The 26,095-nt window shown below is 38.2% G+C and overlaps 1 protein-coding gene across 1 annotated transcript in view; it reads right to left on the bottom strand.

Annotated features, from left to right (window-relative positions):
• KCNB2 (potassium voltage-gated channel subfamily B member 2) overlaps positions 1–26,095 on the bottom strand; it is a 409,561-nt gene that overhangs the window by 319,704 nt on the left and 63,762 nt on the right. The gene's annotated exons all lie outside the window — the stretch shown is intronic.

Here is a 26,095-nt window from a genome sequence, read left to right as displayed (position 1 = left end):
AAAATCTTATAGTTTTATCAACTAGTTGGATACATGACAACACAGCAACATTATATTTTTAAACTAATACTTAGGGTGAATTAATGGGCAAGAGAAAGAAGGACAGTTTCTCTGATTCTAAGGGTATAAGATCTCAAAAAATAATTTGGGGGCACTATTTGGTTTTGATCTTGAGTCTACTTCTCTGTTTCTAGTTCCTACAGAAACCTGAATCATTTGGGATGTTAGTTCTTTGGGATTTTTTTTTTTTTTTAACACACATGTGCAGCTTGCAAGGATTATGAGCTAATGTCAGTCTACATTGCCATCTTGGTAGATATTTTTAGCTTTCCCACCATACAGATGCAGCCACACAAGGGGCTGCAGGAGAAACAGCAATGTGTGCAGGTACCAAGGTGAGTGGGAGGCTGTGCAGCACCAGTAACTGCATAATGAAAGACTCCAGATGTCACTGCCGATGCTCCATGCTGTGATCCCTGAAGTCGTTCCACCACATAGTTACATCCCTTGCTAAAGAGCTTCAGACGCCGCTTAGATAATATGGTGTGTGTTTTCTAAAATAGGCTGCAGACAGCACTTGCCAAAATTTGCTCTATTTTTAATTAGTTGTTTATTTCTTGGGGCAGTGGTGGGGGGGCAAATTCAGCATCTGGGAAAACCACTAGATGGAGAGTTTACAAGTGAAGGGAAGACATGCAACATAGATGACTAAGACCAACAGGGTCAGTTCCAAGTAGCAGTGAAACAGTGACTGAATAATTAAGGGTCTATTGTAAAAATGTCCACTAATCAAAATGAGCTATAGTCTACTGTCATTTTTTTTTTTTTTTTTTTTTTTTGCATTTCTGTGATGCTAGCCTATACTGACAAAATGCATTGGTTTCTGCTCCATATTGAATATGCGAGGACCAAATGGAAATTTCAGGGCATGGAAGTTGATCCTGCCACTCAAAGATGAGAGTTCTACAAGTCTTTCTGGAGTTGGATGGAGAAGGCAGAACAATCTTATTTGGGCACCAAATCCCTGCCTTTCTAAAACAATGTTCTCTTGCCTCCATTCCAAATCCTGTCCTTGCCTATCTTCCTTTTCTCTCTGCAACATACATCACTGGCTATCTTTGTTTTGGAATTGAAAATAAGAGTGTTTTCTTCCAAAATACTGCTCAGACACCAGGTGGTAAACTATCATGTTGGAAAGATGGGAGGATTGGAGCAACATTAGTATACAGGTTTCAGACAGGTGACATAAGGATACCTCCTAGCTAAGAAAAGTAGAGGAAAGAGAAGGAAATGAAAGGGCACAGACCATTTCCCCCTGACCCTGGCCTCATAGACGCATCTGTGGCCCTTTACTATTCAGTCACTATTTCACTGTTATTTGGAACTGGCCTGCATAAATCACAATTGAGCAGACACCTGGCTCAAGGTGTGAAGCTACAGAACACTACAAGAGAGACAGGAATTGTAGAAGCCATTTAATTAAGGAATGTGTAAGAGCTGTGAGATCCATTTAAGTCCCTCCAATCTTCCTCCATCAGACTTCAGTAATAGGCAAAGGATAGAATACAGAGCCCTGAGAAAACTGTGCCTATTACATTAACTCCTCCTCTTCATATATACAGTAAATATTTCTTAGTTTTCTCCCTGTGTTCCAGGTACAGCTTCAGGTCCTAGAAAGAGCAACAACGTAGATAGGCAAAAGTCCTTGCTCTGATAACCTTTGCATTCCATAGGAAGAAGAAGACAGTAAATAAATGCATACACAGATAAGAAAATTTCAGACAGTGCTACATGAAATGAAATGCTTGACAATTCAGACAGTGCTTTGAAAATGAAGCCAAATAAAGTGATAGAGATGAAAGGGGTTCCTTTGCATGGGGTAGTTTGGAACCCTTAGAATCACATTTAATATATGAACTGAGACCTGAATGAAAAATGAAAAAAGCGGCCGGGTGCGGTGGCTCAAGCCTGTAATCCCAGCACTTTGGGAGGCCGAGACGGGCGGATCACGAGGTCAGGAGATCGAGACCATCCTGGCTAACACGGTGAAACCCCGTCTCTACTAAAAACTACAAAAACCTAGCCGGGCGACGTGGCGGCGCCTGTAGTCCCAGCAACTCAGGAGGCTGAGGCAGGAGAATGGTGTGAACCCGAGAGGCGGAGCTTGCAGTGAGCTGCGATCAGGCCACTGCACCCCAGCCTGGGCGACAGAGCGAGACTCCGTCTCAAAAAAAAAGAAAAATGAAAAAAGCCTAAGAGCTAGAGAATTTTACACAGGCTGAGACGTGACTGACTTTGGTGATTTAAAAATTTCATAAACATTGGAATAAAAAAGCCAGTAAGACTGACTCTTAACATTCATGAGGTTATTATATGTGATACTGTTTTGTTGTTAGCGTCCACTACCCATAAGAATGCCACTTGCACAATCAAAATCTATATTGATTTTAAAATTACAGCTATAGTTCCACTGCAGATTTAATTTTATACCAATTCTAAATGGAAGCTTGAATAGGCAAGAAATAAAAGCTGACAATTTGGGAAGACCCTCCACTTAATTTCAACAAAACGTGCAAATTCAAATGGAATCTTTCAACTTAAAACCTAACAGAGAAAAGATGACATGATTGAGAACCTTAAAATGCCTGAATCTTTTCATGTACCTCAGAAAAGCTTTTTTTCCCTTGTCAATAGGTAGCCTTGGGTTTCATGAACTGGAGACAGTTAAAGATTGAGACAATCCTGTACAGGGCAGCCAGCATTTCAAAAGCAATAAATTATTTTCTGCTCAACTTAAACTTAAATTATCTTTTGTTCACTAACTTAAAAAACTTATCAAAGCAATTTATGATACTTGCAGCTGAGAGTTTAAAGACACTACTGAGAGTAAATATGTTGATCTTATCTATCTGACTTTCTTCCTTTATCTGTTTACTTCATTTCCTCACCTTTAAAAACTATGCCTCACTTGGGCAAATAAAACTTTTTGGCCCTATTCAACTTGTTATAAACTTTCCAAATTTTAAAGTACAGTAGAGGTATCAAAGTTTCCAGCCTACAATATATGATTTTCCACATTATTAGCTCTTAGTAATCCCCCAAAACACACCCATCCCCAGTGGTCTGGCCTCTTAAGGGGCAGAACAGCAGTTTTCAAAATGTGGCCCAAGGGACCAACCAGTTCTAACCAATCACCTATATGTTTGTTTAAAATGCAGATTCCAGGCTCTGCCATGGGCCAAAGAAACTAGAAACTTATGGGGTGAAACCCTGAAATCTGTATTTTAAACCAGTACTCTAGGCATTTCTCGTACAACTGAGAAGCCAAACCACAGAGGATTAAAGGGAGTTTTTGCTTCATCTTTTGCCTCACATGCCCCTCAGTGTGTGATTTCAGAGCCATGGAGTTGTTGGTATTAAGCAGAACCACAGGTTACCAAGTGCTTTCACACACGACATCTTATTTCATTCCCATAAGCAGACAGGTCTGTGATTTTCATTTTGGAGATAAGCAAACCGAGATTCAGAGAAAGCAAATGATGTATCCACTATATGTAATTAGTAAAAGGCAGACTTGGGTCTATGTTTCAGGTCTAAGGAGCTCCATGCTCCTGTTATCTGGACAGGCCTTTCTTTCCCTACCCACTGCAAACGTGGAGTCCAAGGGCCTGCTCAGGTAGCTGGTGTTATGTGGGGAGGTTTGGTCTCCCCTCGTGGTGTGGACTGATGCTGCTTCCTTAGCCACTTCTATCACCTGCTCATAGCGTCCTGCCTCCCAGGGACAATACATTGCCTCTGCTTCTTTGGTATTTTTGGTCTCTCAAAAGTATTTCAGTATTTAGCCACCTAGCTCACATGGGCCATTGTGTGGTTATATGTAAGTTATGGCATCTCTGAGTCTCCAAGGAAATCATGTCTCCTCTGAACTTTTCTGTCAGGATGGAGTGGGGACAGGAAATTATTTAAGAAATGAAATAAGTTGTTTTCAGAAAGGACAGAACCAACGGGAGGGAGACAAAGACTTTGAGCACCTAGTCACAAGATGACAGATTTATAGCATCCTGAAGCAATTCTTATTAGAAAAATCCTATAAGAGCAGGTGCCCTTATAAACACCTACTCATCAGCACAGAGAATAAGAGCAATTGTGTCCACTAACTACAACAGTCAGGGACGGCATCTATGCTGTACTCAATCCCCCATTTCACTGTGTGATCTCATTTCACTGTAAGAACAACACGATCAGGTGAGGAGGATTCCTTTAACAGCACAAGAAATCGAATTTCCAATTTAAGAACCTTGTCCACCTTCACAGAGCTATTAGAGTAGAGCTAGGATTTGAACCCAAGTCTTCTCTGATTCCACACCTACCATCATGCATTGACCCTTTAGGATGACAACAAATCCTTCAATGGTAGAAACTAATATAAGGACATCATAGATATCTTTCTGTCTCTATAAAATACATATATTTAAAACTGAAAGGTGTTTCCTTGCTGTTTGGCATTTAATCAATATCTAATGAAACAATTTTTACCCAATAAACAGCACTGGGAGAACAGGTTGTGATGCTATCAGAAACAAGAGCTGCCTACTGCAGATTGTACATTACACTCTTTTTCAGGAGCAAAACTAATTTACATCAATGTGTGACTAGCTACATTTCCTCATCCTTCCTAGCAGAAAGGCAGCATTTCTACAGGAGAATCCACTGCTACCTGACTAAATTTAGATCGTCCACATTTATGCTTTGAGTTGGTGTCATTATCTCAGCAACAGTGTGGGAGTTTAAACCCATAATCTCTGCGTATTGAGAACGGGTAAGATCCCATCTGAATAACTGCAAGAGCTCAAGAAATTCACTCTTTCACGTTACTTCATTCTCGTGATGAATTTTAAATGTAGACCATTCTGAATTACGGCAGAAGAAAGGAACTCTGCTAATTGAATGCTCAATGTGCCAATGACAGCAACTAACAAGTGCACTGTTTAACCACATCAAGGGTTTACAATGCGATTACACTGGAGGCATGAATATGGTTATCAGATACCCCTGAGTGGCTAGGACAGGCCAATGTGGAGTGAAATTTACTTCCGGTAGTACAGCTTAGACTGAGGGATGATGTATCTCCAACTGAACACACTCCACAGATGGTGAGATCTTAATACACAGTGAAACATTGATTTGATGTAAGAGGGATTTTATTGTTACATTTTGTTTCTTCCAAGTCAAATGCTGCTGAAACATGGAAATAATTAGACATATCTGTCTAGGTGCATAAGACAAATCTTCATAGTCTGTCAGTGACTCAATGTATATTGGATAACAGTGTGAAAGATATTTAAAACATTCTTTTTTTGAGGAATATAAATTCAAAATTATCACAGACATAGTGGTAGCTTCCTTAAGGACTTGCAGAGGCCAGATGTGATCACCTGCTTTGTGGTTTTGCTTGTTTGTAGCTTTTTTTTTTTCTTGCTATGATTGAATTCATCTGGAAGATAATTGCCTGTTTGAAATCCACTGTTTTCACTTTTATTTTCAGTTTATCTTTCTAAAATCAGATTCACTCTCTCTAGCCATAGTGTGGAAAACACAATAATGATACAGTGGGGCAGAAAGAGACAGCCCATATGTACCCATGGAGCAGTTCTTGAGCCATTGTTATCTAGTTTTCGTTTATTACACGACATTCATTTGTGAGACTGTGTGCACATGGTACATGCGTAAACAAAATAATGCTAACTTGATAGAAATGTTATTTCCACACGAGAGCATCTCTTCTTTTTTTTTTTTTTTTTTTTTTGAGACGGAGTCTCACTCTGTCACCCAGGCTGGAGTGCAGTGGTGCGATCTCAGCTCACTGCAAGCTCTGCCTCCTGAGTTCACACCATTCTCCTGCCTCAGCCTCTCCAGCAGCTGGGACTAGAGGCGCACGCCGCCATGACTGGCTAATTTTTTTTTTTTTTTTGTATTTTTAGTAGAGACGGGGTTTCACTGTGTTAGCTAGGATGGTCTCGATCTCCTGACCTTGTGATCCGTCCCCCTCAGCCTCCCAAAGTGCTGGGATTACAGTCCTGAGCCCACCGTGCCCGGCCGAGAGTGTATCTTCTAACAATACTGTCATATTTAATTTTCCAAAAATGTTAAAACATAGAAAATCTAACTTTGATATCTAGTGAAAAGAACACTCCTGCTGATTTTCTCATGCTGTACTTTATATTAAAAAATAATTCTTAGCAAGTTAAAACTTGAAAAAGCTTAGAAGTTCTAAGGACTAAAATCATACGTGCCTCAGGAAAAATCAATTATTTCATCCAGTAGCATTCAGATGTCCATTTTACTTCCACAAAGCCCAAGGCAACTGTTGCTGTTCGTCTTGTTCTAGACTTTGACCCTGATGTCTCAGTTCCTGACACTGTCTGCTTCAATGTGTCAGGCTTTATTATGAAGACCTAAATTAGAACCAGATTTTCAGGGGCAAGTGTTTCTAACTCCCATAGCATCTTCCATGATGTAACTTGCTTGAAAGAGATAGAAAACTTAAAGAAGTAAGAAAGCAGGGTCAAATGTCATCAGTATGAATGACAAAGAACTGGAAGTGATATCTGACTCTAGACATTCACCAGCAAGTCTTCCGTTAAGTTTTATTTTACTTCCTTGTGTTTTCAAAGATTATGTTGCTTATGTTTACATTTACCAAAGTTGAGTACCTGTATAACAAATCTTTGGTCACTTGTGGACAGGTTAAATGTCATTCGTCACTGAGAACCCTGCATTGTTCAATCCTTTGATTTTAGAACAATAAATCATTTATATTTGCTAATTAAGTTGGAATGGGGCAATAGTCAGGCTTATGATGTTAATGCTTACTATCACTGGAACGACTGTGAATTAAGAAGACATTGAATTTACTGACGGTAAGTTTTAAGTAAAATCTTATAATGATTGCATGGGATATACTGTTTGAGAGTATCTGAAGTTTGTGCGGAGTTTTTTAGTTTCTATTTCATTTGAACTCAAGAGTAAGTGAGCTGGCATTATTTTTTCTACTCTAAATAATAGCTTTTTTGCATTTAGGGATTTTTTTGACATGTTTCAGGCAAAAATATTAATTAATTGATTAATATTCAGTCCTTGTCACAAATCCTATAGTTCCCAACTGAAAATGAAGAGAGTGAGGATCCAGAAAAAAAAAAAATGGGTTTCTCAAGGTTGGGCAGAGTGGGCTACGTAGGATTTTAAGCCAAACTGGAGTGAGCCAATGCCTGGTATTTTCTATTCTCATGCATCACCAACATAACGCAAAAAGTTGCAATTGGCAGAACAATACACTATGAAATAGAAGGTATTCCTTCCACAGTCCACTGTCAAGAGCTCAGTGTGCAATGCAGTAAACAGCAAAGCCAGTTGCTACACACATCCTCTTTGCCTTCCTGTTCCCAAAAAGATCATGGGCAGTCCTCATGGGAAGGGAGTCCTTCTCATCATGGAAAATATAGATCTTTAAAAGTCCATATTGCAAGATATAAACATCATAGATGATTAAAATAACAAGGGAGATGTCAGCAGATTCAGATACCGAACTTTAGTGTGCTGGGGTCACAAAAACCCAAGAGTTGCAAGTTTGAAAGCAGTGAGTCAACTCTGTTCCCGGGGGAGCATCTGAAAATACGGTGACCTTATCTACATTTAAGAGACTTGTTTAGATAATTTTTATTACAAAAGACTTTTTGTGGCCGGGCATGGTGACTCACCCCTGTAATCCCAGCACTTTGGGAGGCCAAGGCGCGGGGATCATGAGGTCAGGAGATCAAGACCATCCTGGCTAACACAGTGAAACCCTGTCTCTACTAAAAATACAAAAAATGAGCCAGGCGTGGTGGCGGGCACCTGTAGACCCAGCTACTTGGGAGGCTGAGGCAGGAGAATGATGTGAACCCAGCAGGCAGAGCTTGCAGTGAGCTGTGATCATGCCACTGTACTCCAGCCTGGGCGACACAGCGAGACTCCATCTCAAAAAAAAAAAAAAAGAAAAAAAAAGAAAAAGACTTTTTGTAAAAGGTATTGGGAAAATTAATACAGGTATCTATCTTGTAATACCAATCAACTTTAAAAATGATATTTTAACATCATCCATATGCATAATTGTCAGGAATCTATAAGAAAATACTAATAACATTCTGAGGATTAAAAGATGGTCTCAGTTTTAGAACGGATAGCACATAGATTTTTTTTCCCTTTTCTTCAGTGCTCCCTACTCCCTACAATCCAGGATTCATAAATTTAGAGCAATCTCAACATATATATCTTGATTCATTGACTGAGTCCATTATTTTCATCAGCTCAGTGATAAAGTCAATGTTTTGAAGGTATTCCCTCAATCCACGGGCAGGCTGAAAGGTCATTACTGATTGGAGACAAAATCATTTTTTCTGACAAATCTGATCTCACTGGATTTGACCTGAGGTCTTCCTGTTACCCTGTCAGTGAGATAAGCTGTCTGTCTTGCTTTTATATGTTTTTAATTACCAAAATTCTGTATGTTACATAAATCACTTGTCTTCTGAATTTACTCATTATAATAGTTATTTGCCTTCATTTTCCTTTAGAATGATTCAGTTTTTAATTTAACGATGTCTTAACTCTTTAACCACATTTTAAAATGAGACTAATAATAAACCCTACGTCATAGAGTCGGTTGTGAGGATTAATATGTTACTAAATTATTTAAGTATTTAGGACAGTGCCTTGCATATAGAAAGTGCTGCCTATTTTTTTGGTTGATATGATTATGAGTGTCATATTTATTGCATATATAAGAGATCATATCCTTATCCTTTTGCTAGGCAAAATTTGTTTTGGAAATTTCAGGAAGAGGCAGACAAATTGCATACCCAGGCTTTTAAAAATACTACTTGGTGAACACAAAAAAGAAAAAACATATGAGGAAAATCTTCATGTTACCATAATTCAATTGCTTAAAGTCTAGATTCTGTTTTAAACTTTTTCCTTAACTTAGTTAAGAGTTCATTTTTACGCATATCAGTTGGAGGAAGAAATCCCACTGATTTAGGCAGGAACACTCGAATGTTAAACCCTTGATGCTGAGGGGATTATATTTCAGTACAACATCTACTTTTCAAGAGATGTGATTTGGAGAGCTTTAAGAGTCATTATCTTTTCTCTTCTCTCCAACAACTCCCTGCTCTAACCCTTTTCTATTTATTGATTTGAAGTTTTTTTTTTTTTTTTTCCTGTTGTCTTATCCCAACCCTGTGGTCAGAAATGTCACCAAATTCTTTTGAAATATTATTAAGTGATTGCACTTCAGTAGGTACAACAAAAATCTATTTTAGGTTTTCAGGATCTTTTATATAAGAAGAAAGAAGACAGCCAGAGCTGCAACTTGTACAACTCCAGGGAGGGTTGTGAAAATATTCCATGTGAACAGCAGCCCCTGAATGCTGGACTTCAATGGAATGATGTCCTGGGTCTGTGCAGTGTGGCAGCACTGAAGATGTCTAGATGATCATGCTTTATTCGACTGGGGACTTTAATGAAAAATGATTTACATAAGTGCACACATAAACATAGTGCTCGGTAGTCTAAAATATTTTAGAAATATTCCAAGAACTACAAATAAACTTATACTAAGTTGATCCTAATTGACATTATAATATACAATATTAAATATTTCTTCATTGGTGTTTTTGCCTGTTTTTACCAGATTCTGCTGTAAATTCCAAAACTGATATTATCTATGTCTACTCTAGCTTATGTTCAAGCACAAATAACAGGGCAACAGAAAATACTAATAATATTTATTGTGGAAAAAACTCTTGTCTCTAATGAAAATTATAAACTCTAATGCAGATATCTAATATGCTAATTTTTTGATTCAGAAAGAATATATGTTTTTCTCCTTATATGGTTAAATGTAACTCACTTCATAAAGGAACTTCTTGAAAACAAGTGTTGACTGAAATTTTATGAATCGAATAAACCTTGAAAATGCTCCAGGAGAGTTTGTTTTTCAGCATTACTCTTAAATCACTTTTGAAAGCAAATAATTATCAGCTACTGCTATATTGTCCTGTGTGCTACATGCACTTGTCAGAGTGTATGTGTGTGTGTGTTAAGGACATAGTTGACCTAAGAAACATGGACCAAGGTTCTAGCTTTGAATATTTCATCAGCTACTATATGATGTTGAACAAATTCTCTTCAATGCTCTGGGTCTCAGTTTCCACATATTTAAAAATGAAAAAGGTGTTAGACCATAACCTCTCATACTTCTTCTCATTCTAATCGTCTATGAAACAATTCTACTCCCTACTACATCACTCGTGCCTAAGATTATACTTCCATAATAGAAAATTACTTGTTATATATAATTGCACTAAACTGTTAAGTTGTCAAGTAAAATCACTTGTTTGAACCTCTTAACTCCTCCTTGTAAACCATCCTTTTATGATCTTTGGATGGTTGACATCAATATGATAACCGTTGAAGCCCAAACTTCACAAGTTGGGCCAAGTTGTGAAGCTATGTACTCTTAACTACTAGTTTTGAGTTAATTCATGTGCCCAGTGGTGGCCTAAATGTGGCTGAACTGATGTCTCAGTCCTTCCTTTCTGAGACATTCTTACTCTCATCTTGGAGAAACACCACTATAGTTTCTATTCTTTATCAGTTTCCTTTGATGGCCCTCTCCCGCTGCTGGACACCTCACCGTTGGTGGTACCCCGAGGCTAGCTCCTTCCTGTGTGTCTGCTCTCTAGCTTTCAGGAGCACACCCACAGGCATCTCTAACTTACAGCCTCTACTTCCCCGTCTCCAGTTCCACAGCCCTCACCCAAGGCATCAGCACCTCTCATGTACCTATTTCAATAGCCTCCCAACATGTTCTCTGTTTTCCCTCTTGCTACCCTAGACTCCACTTTCCACATAGAGGCTAGAGTAATTTTTTAAAAAATAGAAAGCAGATAGCATAATACCTCTGTTTTAACCCCTCCATTGCCTGCCCACAGCAGTCAGAACAAGTCCTGCCTCCTCTCCCTGCCTGGTTTCCAGCCTCTACCTGTCTCTCTGCCCACTCTCACCTCCCCATTCCAGCCAGTCCACTTCCACGGGGAATGCCCACCCCCATCTGCCACATCTGCCACAGATGTGCACAAGCCAGGCTCCTTCTCCAAGGGGCTTTCTTCAACCTCAAAATCTGGAGGAGCCACCCAGAAGTCTCTATCACATCACTGTACTTTGAAATCCCTGAAGAGCTCATCAATATCTGAAAAATTTTCAGATCACTATCTCTTGCCCCCATGAGAATATATGCTCCATTAGGCAGGATCTTATCAGCTTGGTTTCTACTCAAACGCTGGCTCTTTGACCAGTGCCTGACGTATAGCAGATGGTCAATAAATGTTTAATAATGATGAGCGGATAAATGAATTTCTGTATTTTTGTTTACTAATCCAGTTAAATAAGTCACTTTCATTTCATAATTATAATTGTAATTTTTTAAGTAAATATGTGATATTCAAAATGTGTTAGACAAATTAAATTTTATTTCTAGTGTTTTATATGGTTATTCAAACTTGCTTTAGTCCTAAATGAAGTGCATACATGGGTCTCTATAACAAATAAAATTTATTCTAAAAGCAATCATTCAATATGGAAATGACAAAATCTTGGAGACTAGATGAGAATTTTCTATAGCTATGTCTGAGGATGAAAAAGCACTTTCTAAAAAGATCATAAAATATAAATCACAAAATGATATTTCCTTGCTTATTGTATTACTGTTAGGCACAGAGACACTTACATGTTTTATCCTCATTATTCTTCATACATTTCAATATATTTGCATTTGCCGGGACATGCCAGCCTGGAAATGCAATAGTAAAGAATGAGTCACTGTAACAGTAACACAATTACATTCTCTAGCTCAATCTCCAATAAATACATTGCTAGACTTCCAGCCCTCCATCTCTCTTCCCCAAACTACTGCATTTGAAACAAGGGGTCCTTGGCATGCCTTGCAATCATTCTTGAGAAGGATGCTCCTTTCTACTTTAGGAAGCCCACCTTCCTTCCTTCTGCTTCTAATGTGCCTCTCCAATGGCCCCATCCCTGTTCCTTCAACTCCATTCCTCTCCCCATACCAATACTGCTGCCCCTCTGGTTGCCTTTGATATGTGTCATTCTCTTTAGCATTACCACTGTCCATGCTGCTCAAAAACTGTGTTGGAAGTAACTCAAAAGGGAACCCAGGAGACATCGGCCATTTTTGAGGCAGGTGCCCAGCGCTTAACCTTTCCTCTTTACATCAACACACAATACAGTCCATCGCTCCATAACTCATTTTGTCCTGCTCTTTTCTCTAGCCAAATCTGCACTCTTGGCCATAGATCCTGACTTCAGTCCTCAACACTGGTCCCTCAGGTCTGCTCTCCCAGATACTGAAGCTCAGCTTTTTTCTAGTCTCTAGCCCATAAGAGGCACTCATTCCCCAGCAATGATGTCTTAGAATCTAGAACTTGGTTCTCATTTCAGATACACTTTTCCGCCTTAACTTTTACTCTCCTCAGCAAGGGAGACCTCATCTTCTGGTGCTCACAGGTCACAGCAGTTAAGTGGTGGATATCGATTTGTTTGGGTCTTTTTCTCTGTGAGGACCTGTCCTAGCGGACTATTCATGATCTCTCCTCCTTGGCTTATCAGACCTTCATGCAAATCACATGCTGGCCCAAATGGCCAATGAACTGCCTCCGAAGGGTCCAATACCACAGGCAATGAGGAGCTGAGGACCTCTCTCTAATGCCTCCAGGCTGAAAAATTAATGGCCCATTTGTCTCTGATGGTGAAATAATAATTACTAATTAGTATGATAAATGTTAATACCAATGAAATCACAAGTCACCATTATCCTGCCATGCAGAGATAATAATTAGAACTTTGATGCATTTTCCCATTTTTAAAAAATATTATGTTATACAGCAGTGTAATATTCCATCTAAAATTCTGTATTTTCTTTTGCTTGGATTATGAGTATATACATATATCATTAAATATTCATCAAAGTGTACAGAATTCCATGGATTTGTCACTGCTATCTAGTCATTCTTCTATAATTGTTTCTAGTTTTTCCCTATTATAATAATTTTGTGAGAAGTGTTTACACCTAATACTGTGAATTTCTTATTATTCCTTAGGACTAATTCCTAGAAATGAAGCTACTGGGTCAAAGAATATAAACATACTGCTAAATTGTTTTCTAGAAAATGATACCAATTTAACTTATTCTACAGAGATAATGTATTCTCTATACTCACCAGCTTTGAGTCCTGTTTTTCAAAATCTTTGCAATCTTTGTCATTGTACAACTGAAAAAGTAGATTGTTTCAATTTACTTTTCTTCAATTAATTTGTCAATTTTCTTCATCCTTTTGTCTTTTTTTTCCAATTGCTAGGTTAGTATTCCTCTTGTTTTGAAGATATTAAGGATGTGACATCTTTGAAGCTTCTATCAAAAAGTTAGCCTAAAAAGTATGATTTTTATATTCCTACAAAGATAAATTCTATTTAATTACCAGCTTGTCTATATTTATGCTCACCTGCCACCATGAGAATCTTTATGAACTACATATCTTGACAAAGTTGAAATTGGAAAAAAGATTCATTTGGAATATTTATTTCCAATGGAATTGGTCTGGGACTAAATTATTTTGGGTGTAACTTCAAAGGTTGAAGCACTTTTTATAGGATTAAAAATACTTAAATACAGCCCTCTGTATAACTGTAACATCTAACTGTTGAAAGACTTTTCTTTCCTTGGTAATGACTTAGAAAGTTGTCTTAATAAGACCACATGGTTCTCATGAAATCCTATTCTTTTTTTCTCCTATGAAAATCCTTTAAAGCCATGCAACGGTTTTCCCTATAGGTAAAAATCTTCATGTCTCAGACTGGTAGTAATGACACAAATAGGCTAAAAGAACAAAATCAAAAGCTGCCAACGCTACAAACCCCTAATGATGTCTAGTGTGGAGCCCCCAGTGTAGCCCAGACATAACCAGCTGCCGAGGAGCAAGCAGGCCTCCATGGCACCATTGTTAACGCCATGTCCCAGCTGTGCTGTGTCAGGCTTGGTAATGAGCACAGCAGTGGTGCGATGGGGCGTTGCATTTCTTCCTGACATTTTCCCCAAGTGACTTTTTACAGCCTACTTTTATTAATTAACTTCATCTCCTAGCCTGGTGCTGCAAATACTTTCTTATTGCATATTTGAGTGGCACACACCATGGTGAACCATGCTTAGGTTGATTGGCTGTCTCCAAAGTGACAGCACAACAGGAACAAAATAAAATATTCTAAGCAAGACTGCTGATAAAGTTATGAGAACAAGAGAAAACCAACTTGGCATCAAGATGCAGTCATGGAAAGCTTGTCAAGAATGTTAAAATCATTTTCTCCTCCTTCACAAAACACAAGAGAAGGTATGATTGATGGATAGTTCATTAAATAATGAAAGATACATTTTTAAAAAATCATGTGCTTCTACTCAGCATTCTAATCCAAGATAGGGATGACCTTTGGAGTCTAAGTGGAAGGACACAAAATTTAAAACCACAAAAACACTTTGCAGAAAAATATAGAATGAACTGCCAAAAATGTTAATTTAAATGGGTACAAAACAATTAATTTATGATCCAATTAAAAACATATATTTGAGCAACTAATATGTTCATGGCACTTTATTGGGTGATTTTGGGGAAGAGTATAGAGCTCTCATTATTTGAGTACCTACTATGTGTCAGATACATGTTAATTTTAATTTCCACAAGAATACTGCAAAGTTGACATTATTTGTTTATTTTACAGATAAGGCAACTGAAGCTCAAATTTAACTTAGTTGTTCAAAATCACACGGTGGCTCTTAAATGCCACATCCCAAACTTGATCTCAAGGTTTTGTTTTTCTGAGCACTGATTCTTTCTGCTATGTCATAATGTTTCTCAAAAAGGTATAGAAACCAAATAGGACATGATCTCTACCTTAGGGGAGGATTCATACACGTAAGTATCAGTAATAGAGTACAGAGGGAGCATTCATTGTGTGTAGGTTGTGTTCTAAGTAGTTACTGCATCTTAACTCATTTAATGTATATAAAACTCTATGAAGTTGGGTTGATTGTTATGACCATTTTACAGATGAGAAAACACACAGACAGGATGAATAACTTGTTCCAAGTCATACAGCTCATTTATTAATTTCTTAATTAATTTATTAATTAATGTACCACAAACTAGGTGGCTTAAACAGCAACATGTATTCTGTCATGGTTCTGGAGGCTAGAAGTCCAAAATCAGGGTGTCAGCAGGGCCAAGCTTTCTCTGAAAGCTCTGAGGGAAAATCAACACCATATCTCTCTCCAATATTCTGGTATCACCACAATACTTGGCATTCCTTGGCTTGTAGATGCCATCATGCCAATTTCTACCTCTAAGGTTGTATGGCATTCTCCATGTATCTCTTCACATTGTGCATGTTTGTCTCTGCATGTTTTTCTTATAAGGATATACCAGCAAGTTTGGAGTAAGAGGCCACCCTACTCCAGTATGACCTCATCTTAACTAATGACATCTGCAACAAGCCTATTTCCAAATACAGTCACACTCTGAGGTTTTAGAATGATGAGGACACGAATCAACCCAGTACAGCTAGTAAGTTGTGAAACCAGGATTCACTTTGGGACAATCTGGTTCAGAATCTGTGCTCTTGACCTTTCTGCTCTGCATCTCTGACACACAAGAAATGAGTATCAGCAAAAGAGTGATCTGCTCCTGTATTGATAGTGTAAGCACAGTGTTATGGGAGTGCAAGGCAGGTGACACATGAATGGAACCTTGAAAGGTGAATAGGCCACATTAGTAGGTAGATATGGGGAGAAGGGATAATATTCAAGGAGAAGAGAGCTGCTAAGTATACAGTTATGCAAAGGCATGTTGCATTTGGGAAACAGTATAGTCAGAGTGCAATGGAACATGACAGTTAGCAAAGGGGTTTGGGGCAAGCTGGGAAGGGAATGGTGGGTGTCATGGTTAAAAAGAAGACAGGAGCCAAATGATGGAAGGCCTTGTGTGCCAGGCTAAGGCTATTGGACTTTGCTTTATAAACCAATAGGAGCCATTGATGAGAAATGACACAATCACACATGTGTTTTAATATAATGATTTTGGCAGTAGTGGGGAGGATGCAGGAGACAAGGATACCAGGTAGAAGGTTATGCAAGAGATGTCCAGAGGTTAAATTTGAGTGGCACAACTCAAGATGATAATTTCACTGGCAGTAGAAAGTAAGGGATTAATGAAGTATACATTAGGTTTGTACACATCAGTGGGCATGCTGACTTTTTTTTTTCAGTGCTTAACCTCAAAGGAAACTAAGTTGACTAATTCATTTGTGACAGATTAAAGATGGCCATGAATTCCCTGACAAGGAGAAGAACTATCCTACTGAAGAGATCATATGGAAAGACTTGGAGATGACATGGAAAGGGAGAGGATCCCACATAAGCCCAGCCTTCCAGCTACTCTCATGAAGGTGTCAGGCTCATGAGCAAAGATCAGCCAACTGTCAGCTGAATTCAACCAGCTGACTTCAGTGGGAGGTCAACTGAAAACCTGCCAAGCTATATACTACCTGAATTCCCAACCCATAAAATTGTGAGTCATAGTAAGATGGCTACTGCTGAAGCCACTATATTTTGGCTTCAGCAACAGTCATTTTACTATGCAAAAGATAGTGCCTATCTAATGCAAAAAATGACTGGAGTCTGCCTATATAATAAGGTAGCATGATTCATTTAATCTCTCACAAGGAAATTATATAAAGCTAAATGAACAGATATTGATAAGAATGATAGAAACTAAAATAATACAAAATGCACAGTCCTCCTTTGACTAAAATTTAGTAGAGCAGCAAAAATTCTAGCCATGATTCAGTAGCATCTGCAGCAAAATTCTACTTACTGATTTTATCATGCAACCCTGAGAAAACGAAGTTAAGACAAACTTGAGGCCACCTCCCCAAATTTAGCCTGGTACAATCACAGCAAACCACTCAGTGACTGATTCTGATGTTCTGAGAATTAAATGCTCAGGTTTGTTCTCTCTTGATAGATTTTAAGAATGGCTGGAGCCGCCTAGTATCAGTTATTAGTATCAAGAATCAAGTTTCTAAGCTAAGTAGAACACGGTTAATTTCAGGAATGATAACAAAGCTTTCCCAGGATTTCTTCCCCCTCACTGCCCTCCCCACTCCCAACCCGGGCACATAGTGAACAGAAATAGAACCTGTCTAGAGAAGCATAAGCCTTCAACTACTCGATTGCTGACCAAACTTGAGTTGCAATTCTGAAGACCAAAGCAAGTTAAAATGCATGTGTAAATTTGTGCAGGCCTGTGGAGGTTCAGTTCATGACTTCATGTCCTCATTAGTTGGCTGCCAACATCACTTAGGCTTGTTGAAATACTGCTCAGGTGATATTCTCAATGGATTGTTTTGTGATACAGTGTTCTGCACGGAACTGGCATTTTAAGCCACTCAGGTCAAGAAACCACATTAGTACCTATTTCAAGAGTTTAGATTTACCTTGACAGGATAACAGGTGTATTTCCAGTAACACAGTGACAATTCATCTTGCCTGAATATTTGCCCCTTAAACACTTCACAGTGGAAGTTCAGTCATCAATCAAGTTGTAACGTGTCCCACCATCCAGCAATCAATGCAAGATTTAAACTTCACATAAAGGGGGTTAAAGATTCATTTTTCATGTATCTATTACCACCAAAAGCAACCAATAACATTTGTAACCAGAACTTCCAATATTACTGCTGGATGAAAGGTCTGTGCCTCCAATTTTGCCTCCTTTTCTAAACTCAGATGGTTCATGATTCTCCCCTTTCTCTAAATGATGAGGTGAAATGACATTATTTCCCACACACTCCACTGGAATGTACATTAACAACTTAATTACTAAAGTTTTGTCTTTGAAATCATTTCATGAAAAAAATGCTTATTACTGATAATCCCTTGCTAGCAAATATAAGGCCGATGTAATAAACACAAATGGTGAAAGTCAAGTACATTAATTCCTATTGAGAGTTAAAACTAGGGTTAAATAAGAGAACATTAAATGAAATGCTCTTAATTTACAAACTAAAACATACAAAAATTGATTAACAAGTTTGCTGATACCCTTTTTTTCTCTTTCTTCACAGGTAGTAGTACAGTCTTAAGACCAAAATACAGAACTGTTTGTGACTAGAACTTACCATTTTAATTTTTTTTTTTTTTTTTACTTTTATTTCAAGTTCAGAGGCACATGTGCAGGTTTGTTATATAAACAAACTCGTGTCATAGGGGGTTATTGTATAGATTATTTCATTATCCAGATATTAAGCCTAGTACCTATTAGTTGTTTTTTCTGATCCTCTCCCTCCTCCCACCCTCCACCCCACTGGTAGGTCCTAGTATCTGTTGTTCCTCTCTATGTGTCCATGTGTTCTCATAATTTAGCTTCCACTTACAAATGAGAAGATGTGATATTTGATTTTCTGTTCCTGTGTTAGTTTGCTAAGGATAATAGTCTCTAGCTCCATCCATGTTCCTGCAAAGGACATGAACTCATCCTTTTTTATGGCTATATAGTATTCCATGGTATATACATACCACATTTTCTTTGTCCAGTCTACCATTGATGGACATTTAGGTTGATTCCATGTCTTTGCTATTGTGAATAATGCTGCAATGAACATATGCATGCATGTGTCTTTATTATAGAATGATTTATATTCCTTTGGGTATGTATCCAGTAACGGGATTGCTGGGTTGAATGGTATTTCTGTTCTTAGGTCTTTGAGGAATTACTCCACTGTTTTACACAATGGTTGAACTAATTTACACTCCCACCATCAGTATATAAGCATTCCTTTTTCTCTGCAACCTCACCAGCACTTGTTTAATTTCTTTTTTAGCATTTTTGGATTGGGACTTCCTGGCTGATAAAGGTAGGGATGAATTCTAGTACCTTGGATCCAGGACAAATTAATATTCCCATATGGGACCAGTAAAAACAAACTTAACTACATCATTATGGCTAAACTCTACTCAAGTACCCAATAAAGTTAATCCTTCTTCTAACAATGATTTGATGAATAAAATGCTCTACCACTCTGCTAAGTTTAACTTTCAAGAAGTTGGGATAGATTTGCAGCAAGACTGTAAAATCAATTTCTGTAATGGTATGGTGAATGATATTTCCAGTGAGTAGCCATATTTTTATTTTTAAAAAATGTTCATGAAACTTTCTTATGGTTCCTGATAACATGCAGATGTTTCATCTGAAAACAACAAGAACAGCACAAAACCAAAAGCTGTAGACTCCAGACTTCCTTGTTCCTTTATGCAGTGGGTTGATCCTATTATTTATAAGAGGGAAAATGGGGCTGGGCGCGGTGACTAACGCCTGTAATCCCAGCATTTTGGGAGGCTGAGGCGGGCAGATCACGAAGTAGGGAGATTGAGACCAACCTGGCCAACATGGTAAAACCCCATCTCTACTAATGTCTCCACTAAAATACAAAAAAATTAGCTGAGTACGGTGGCAGGCGCCTATAGTCCCAGCTACTTGGGAGGCTGAGGCAGGGGAATCGCTTGAACACAGGAGGCGAACATTGCAGTGAGCTGAGATATTGCCACCGCACTCCAGCCTAGCGACAGAATGAGACTCCGTCTCAAAAAAAAAAAAAAAAAAGGGCAGAGGGGATGCATGCCGGCTGGCTGTTTCCCAGTGCTTCCGCAATGTTGGGGCCAATAGCAGAGGCAATAACATCAGCAGAAAACAAACCAGATGAAAATCCTTAGGAGGTAAACCACATGCTGATTCAGGCATCACACTTGGCATCATGCATGTGATATTTGGAAAACTCCAAAAAGTAGCCAAAGTTCATGGCAATAATGATGGAAGATGATTTTTTAGCCCATCACAGAAAATAAGATATAATACTTTGTGTTGTTTTAATATGGCTATATCTTGAATCACTTCCTTACCTTTACAGAGTATATAGAACACTAGACAAAACAGCAGTGAAAATCCTCCTTGAAATTAGGTAAAATGTAAGTTATAAATAGAATGCAATTTATTGAAAATTCTGAAGCTATTAGTAAGGATTTTGAGGCGACCTTATATAACAATGACGGGCATGTCTTCATTATTTCATATGTGCCAAGTGCTTCAAACATTGTATGTATAATATCTCATTTAAACTTCACAGCATTCCAGTAAGACACTAAAATCAACGCATTTATCATATGTGGAGACAAAGGCCAGAGAGGGTAAACAACTTCGTATAGCTGTGGAAAATTAGGAACAGAGCAATTCAATGACTTCCTGGATGAGGTCAGAAAAGTAGTACTCGGTAGAGCCAGTATTTGAATCTTGCGTTCTACTGCCAGATGCTGCTCTTTGCTGATGACATATTATACAGTCTCTTGACATCAGAGTACCTTACTACAAAGGAAATCTGAGGTCAAACTCCAGGTAAGCCATTTAAGCTTGGTGACATTTAAGAAATCATTTATTCACCTTCCTTTCAGTTTCTCAACTACAAATTGGGTATAATAATGCCTTCTTCCTAGGGTTGCTGTGAAGGTTACATGAGCACCTAGGACATTGCTTAGGACATAACAGTGCAATTATTATGACTAATTATCTTAATTTTTCCTTGGCCAATTGCTTTGTATTTATTTTTAGTTAATTCCTTTAAAATATGTGGAACATCTATTGGTACACACACTGTGCTAAATATTAGATTCGGTGGTGAACATGGTAGATGCATTGCTTGTTCTTGAGACCACGAGTCAGGAAGCTTTTTCTGGAAAAGTCCAGATAGATTTTGGTTTTGTGTGACATACAGTGTCTGTCTCAACCAGTGAACTCTGCCACTGTACCATGAAAAAAGCCATAGAAACAAGCATGATTATGTTCCACTAAAACTTTATTTTCGGAAATAAGTGAGAGCTGGGTTTGGTCCATGAGCCATAGCTCACTAACCCTGCTCGAGACCATTAAACAAGCAATTGCAATATAATGTAGCATGGACCAGATACAGGAATACAGGGTGTTATGGGAACATATGACCAAGACCACCTTACTCCGTGAAGGCTTCTCAGAGCTAGTGACATATGAGGTGAGAATTCAAGTATGTTTAGAAATTAGCAAGGACGGCCAGGTGCTGTGGCTCATGCCTGTAATCCCACCACTCTGGGATTTCCAGAGGTGGGTGGATCACGAGGTCAGGAGTTCGAGACCAGCCTCGTCAATATGGTGAAACCCCATCTCTACTAAAAATACAAAAATTAGCCAGACATGGTGGTACATGCCTGTAGTACCAGCTCCTCGGGAGGCTGAGGCAGAAGAATTACTTGCACCCGGGAGGCAGAGGTTGCAGTGAGCCAAGATCACACTACTCCACTCCAGCCTGGGTGACAGAGCGAGACTCTGTCTCAAAAAAAAAAAAAAAAGAAAAGAAAAGAAAAAAGAAATTAGCAAGGATTTCAAGAATTAGCGATCAGAAAGACTCAGAGGCAAGAGACACACAATGCACTTGCGGACCACGTGAGTGAGTTCAAGGGCTGGAACACAGTAGGAAATGATGGTGGGCAGGAAGAAGCTTGGGGGTGGGGAGGAGCACAGGAAGGGCTCTGTTAGGGAGTTAGTTGTTGCTAATGGCAAGATGTTGATTGTTCTCCAATGTGTGACAGGATCACACTGCATGGCTGATCTGTAAAACAGCAAGACCCTCAGGAACTCTCAAACTATGAAGAACAATCCTCTTACCCTAAATGGTCCCAGGTTGCTGAGCCTTTTGTTCTTGTACCAATTCTTGTTTTCTGTCTCCTCTGTTGGCCAGGTGTTTTTTAACCATCACTTTTGACTAATGTCTGTACACTAAGGAAGTTTTTCCTAATCTAATGTGGTGCTTTGAATCTGCTATAATATTTAAAACTAATTATTCAAATGCTTTAAAATGGTTTATTATATTTTTTTTAAAAAAAGAGAGTAAGTCAATTGGCCAAGGAAACTCTTTTATAGGTAACATGCCGGGCAGGAATGAGGGGCATCTGTACTCTTTTACTACGCATGTTTACTGAGTTTGATCTGCTGAGTCAGCGATTCTCAGGTATGGAAAAGCACTGCTGTATTATGAGCATAGAGCCTGCTGAAATTTTTATAGCTTTTTCACTGACAGGTTCATCTAGTAATTTTGGTCATTACCAAAAGAAAAGCCAAGGCTACAGCTACCAAAATAAAGTATTCTGCTTCCTTGTTTCTCTAAACATCAAAATATATCTGAAATGTCAACTCCCCAATCCCCTCTCCACACCTTCCCAACCAAATCTCTAAGACTATTCATCACAAGCTAAAGCAGTTTAACAATTCTTCTATCTGACTATACAATTGACTTATATCTTAGTGATATAAGCATCACTGGACCAGAGAAGGGGGTGGACCATTTGAAAAGTGCTCAGTGGCAGGGATTGAGGATGTGGGGGGTACAAATTGCTTCGCTTCTTGTGGTAGAGGTAAATTTTTAACTTTTTGGAAATAGAAAACATCTTAACTTCTTAATATCAAGGAACTTGCTTTATCTTCTTATTGCCAGTTCCAAATCATTTGAAGGCTATCATATATATCAATGGAGCTGAGTCATCTGCAATACCAAGATGAGGTATATAACCAAATTATAATTTCCTCAGGTAGACTCTAAATTGCTTGAGATGGAGGCTAATTTCACTCATCTTTCTACTCTTACGGTGTCTAGCATAGTATCTGCTCAATTAATTACTGTTGAGTAGAGTCAAGTGAAAAAATCCTCACAGAAACTTAGTGAAAAGTTTGTATTAACTGACATTCCACACAGAAATTTTCTTTTTCTTTCCATCTGAAAAAAAAAAAAAAAATCAAATGTTCTTCCTATGAGCTCAATAAACAGAGCAAAGTCATTTGGCAGACTCTGGTTCGTTCAATATTTAAGTCATTAACCATAACCCAGCAGATTCTATCATTTTAAATGCCACAAAAAATGGCCTTAACAATTGATCACACAAAATAAATTCAGCCATGGCAGCAGATTATGGCTCAGATCAAGAAGGGGTTATTGGAAATTCACCCAGCCCTTGAAGTGGCCCTTACTCCCTGTGGTCATTCCTATATCTGACATAGCCTCCTAAAGGATCACAAAATGAGAAACAGGTCAGAAGCCAGTCTGGATCTCACATCAGTTCTAAACTCTTTCCCTAGAGTTGCCAGGAATTAAAGCAGAGATAAGAGAGAAAACTAGATACACTAGTTTTCTCAATACTCACCTCAGTAGTGACATATTCTGTAAAAGCCAGTCTTTTCTCTCACTGAATTGCCACTTTTCTCTTTAGTTGCTAAAGACCCCAAAGCCAGTTTCTTTTGCCTTTTTCATAACCAAAGAAATAATCTAACACATCATAATGTATCTATAGCTCCCAAAACAAAATTCAGTGTACCTTAAGGGCTTGAAGAATTTAATAAAACTCTTTTAATAAGTCTTTTTTATAGTTTTTTATACTTTAAAATACTTCTCTCTACACAAATTTTAGGGCTCAGTACATCTTTCTAAAATGTAAATATTACACAAACTTTAAAGGATGTTAACAAACAACCATGAATACTAAATATAGTACTCGTTGTTTTCTAATTTAAATTACAACCACTGACTATCAGGCATGCCAAATATTCAATGTAATCAAAGCAAACTTCCTTTTACATGTTGTCTCTCTTCTGACAACTTTAAAATGAAGCCTACAATAAAAGTCTACAAATTTCAAAGTAGCTCAAATTCAAAAAGTCTTTTATTTATTTTTATTCCCTCAGATTCTCTTATAAATGCTTACACCAGACCAACTTGCATTATCTTTCAGGGAAACAAAACAAAAATAATCTGTATGGATATTTTTGGTTTTGCCAAGGTGTGTTACATTAGGTTAGGTTATGCTGCTATAATAAAAATCCCCAACTTTCAGAAGCTTAATGCACAAAAGTCTCTGATTCTCACTACATACGTCTAGCATGGACCTTCAGAGTGTTCACTTAACAAAGTCACTGAGAAAGCCTGGTTGAAGGCAGATCCATCTCAATGTACACATTCATATTCACCAAGACAAGAAAAAGGAAATGTATAAATTGGACACTGACTCTTGAAGTATCTTTCCAGCAGTGGCACCCACTACAATATTCACATTTCACTGGCCAATGCAAATCATGTGGCCATGCCTCACATAAAAAATATACTTGTGAGCAGCCCCAAAGACAACATAATTTTAGGTAGACTTTATGTGTAGAAATGAACCATACACACACACACACAAAGTTGATAATTCTTACCCCTTAAATCATATTTCTATTTGTTTTTTTTTTGAGACGAAGTCTCGCTCTGTTGCCCAGGCTGGAGTGCAGTGGCTGGATCTCAGGTCACTGTAAGCTCCGCCTCCCAGGTTCATGCCATTCTCCTGCCTCAGCCTCCCAAGTAGCTGGGACTACAGGTGCCCGCCACCTTGCCCGGCTAGTTTTTTGTATTTTTTAGTAGAGACGGGGTTTCACCGTGTTAGCCAGGATGGTCTCGATCTCCTGACCTCGTGATCCGCCCGTCTCGGCCTCCCAAAGTGCTGGGATTACAGGCTTGAGCCACCGCGCCCAGCCCATATTTCTATTTTTTAACCCCAAGTCTTAATAGTTTTTAGCTAACCCCTATGACATGCGGATATATACTGATGTATTGTTTGAGATATTAGGTTAAAGTAAAGCCATTCTTAAATTTAGTATTAATGCAAGCACTTACTCTACTATATTTAACTCCATTTTCTCTCTTTTAGAGTGCAGAGGAAAATCACAAAGTCATTCTTAACCCAAGTACAGATTTTACAGTTTCCTTATCATGAAACAAAGAGAGAAGATAACTCTCTCTTTCTATGTTTCTATGTATCAAAGCATGAAGCAGATGAATAATCCATTGAATCTTTCAATTTGGCTCACAAGAGCCTAAATATATCCAGTACTTGAGCAGATGGACATAGCATAATTCAATAATAATGTGAATCTCCTAAGCCAAAATGTAAATTTCTTATGCTTTAAGTTTTGCATGTATACTTTATGTAGCTAAATATTCATTTCAAGAGATTATCTAGTTCTTAGTTATGTAAACTTATGTAAGATTATTCTCAGTGATACTATTCTTACAATTCAAAAGGCTAACATTATAAATGAAAAATTTTGCATAAAATGATAGCCAAAATCATCTACTGAGACCCATGCTACGTACACAGGATCCAAAGTTGAATGAGATATGACGATATCTTCAATCCATTGGTAATCTGATTACCCTTCAGTGAATTTTCTCTATTATGTATAGAAATCTTATCTTTCTTGAATCCTCTCCTTAAAATCTTGAGAATTCAAGTCTAGTGAACAGGAAAATTTGAGGAGAATGAGGAATGGGATCCAGAAATAGAAATATGTAACTCTTGACTTTTTCTTCACTGATACCTAAACACATCATGAAATTCTATGGTTTTGCCATTAGGATTACTAGAATAAAATTTCACTGCCATAGTAGACAGCAGGTTTGATTTTCTATGACTTGTGGAAGAAGTCCACCTTCTTTCAGGCATGCATCAGTTTCCAGCTCAGTCCCAGACTATTAAGGTGTATTAGACTGATTTACATATTTATAAAGAAACCTTTAAGCTCCAAAACAATTAATACCCTATTGGATGCCCCGAAAGAAGCAGATCAGTGTCTAGCTATAGAAATCTGTGCTTATTTGAGTCATCGGATTTGAAGCTACACAGCGCCTTAAGGGACCTATTAAACCTCTGAATGCTGAAGAAACTAGATCAACTGAATATAAAGTGTCTTAGCATTGGGAAAGTACACTTAGGAAGTACTACAGTTACAAGAGATTTTCAAAGGAGTTAACAAAAAAGAGCTGACTGAAC

The sequence above is a fragment of the Piliocolobus tephrosceles genome, chromosome 7, assembly GCF_002776525.5.
Source record: "Piliocolobus tephrosceles isolate RC106 chromosome 7, ASM277652v3, whole genome shotgun sequence".
NCBI classification, from domain to species: Eukaryota; Metazoa; Chordata; class Mammalia; order Primates; family Cercopithecidae; genus Piliocolobus; species Piliocolobus tephrosceles.
This window is presented reverse-complemented; position numbering and strand designations above follow the sequence as displayed.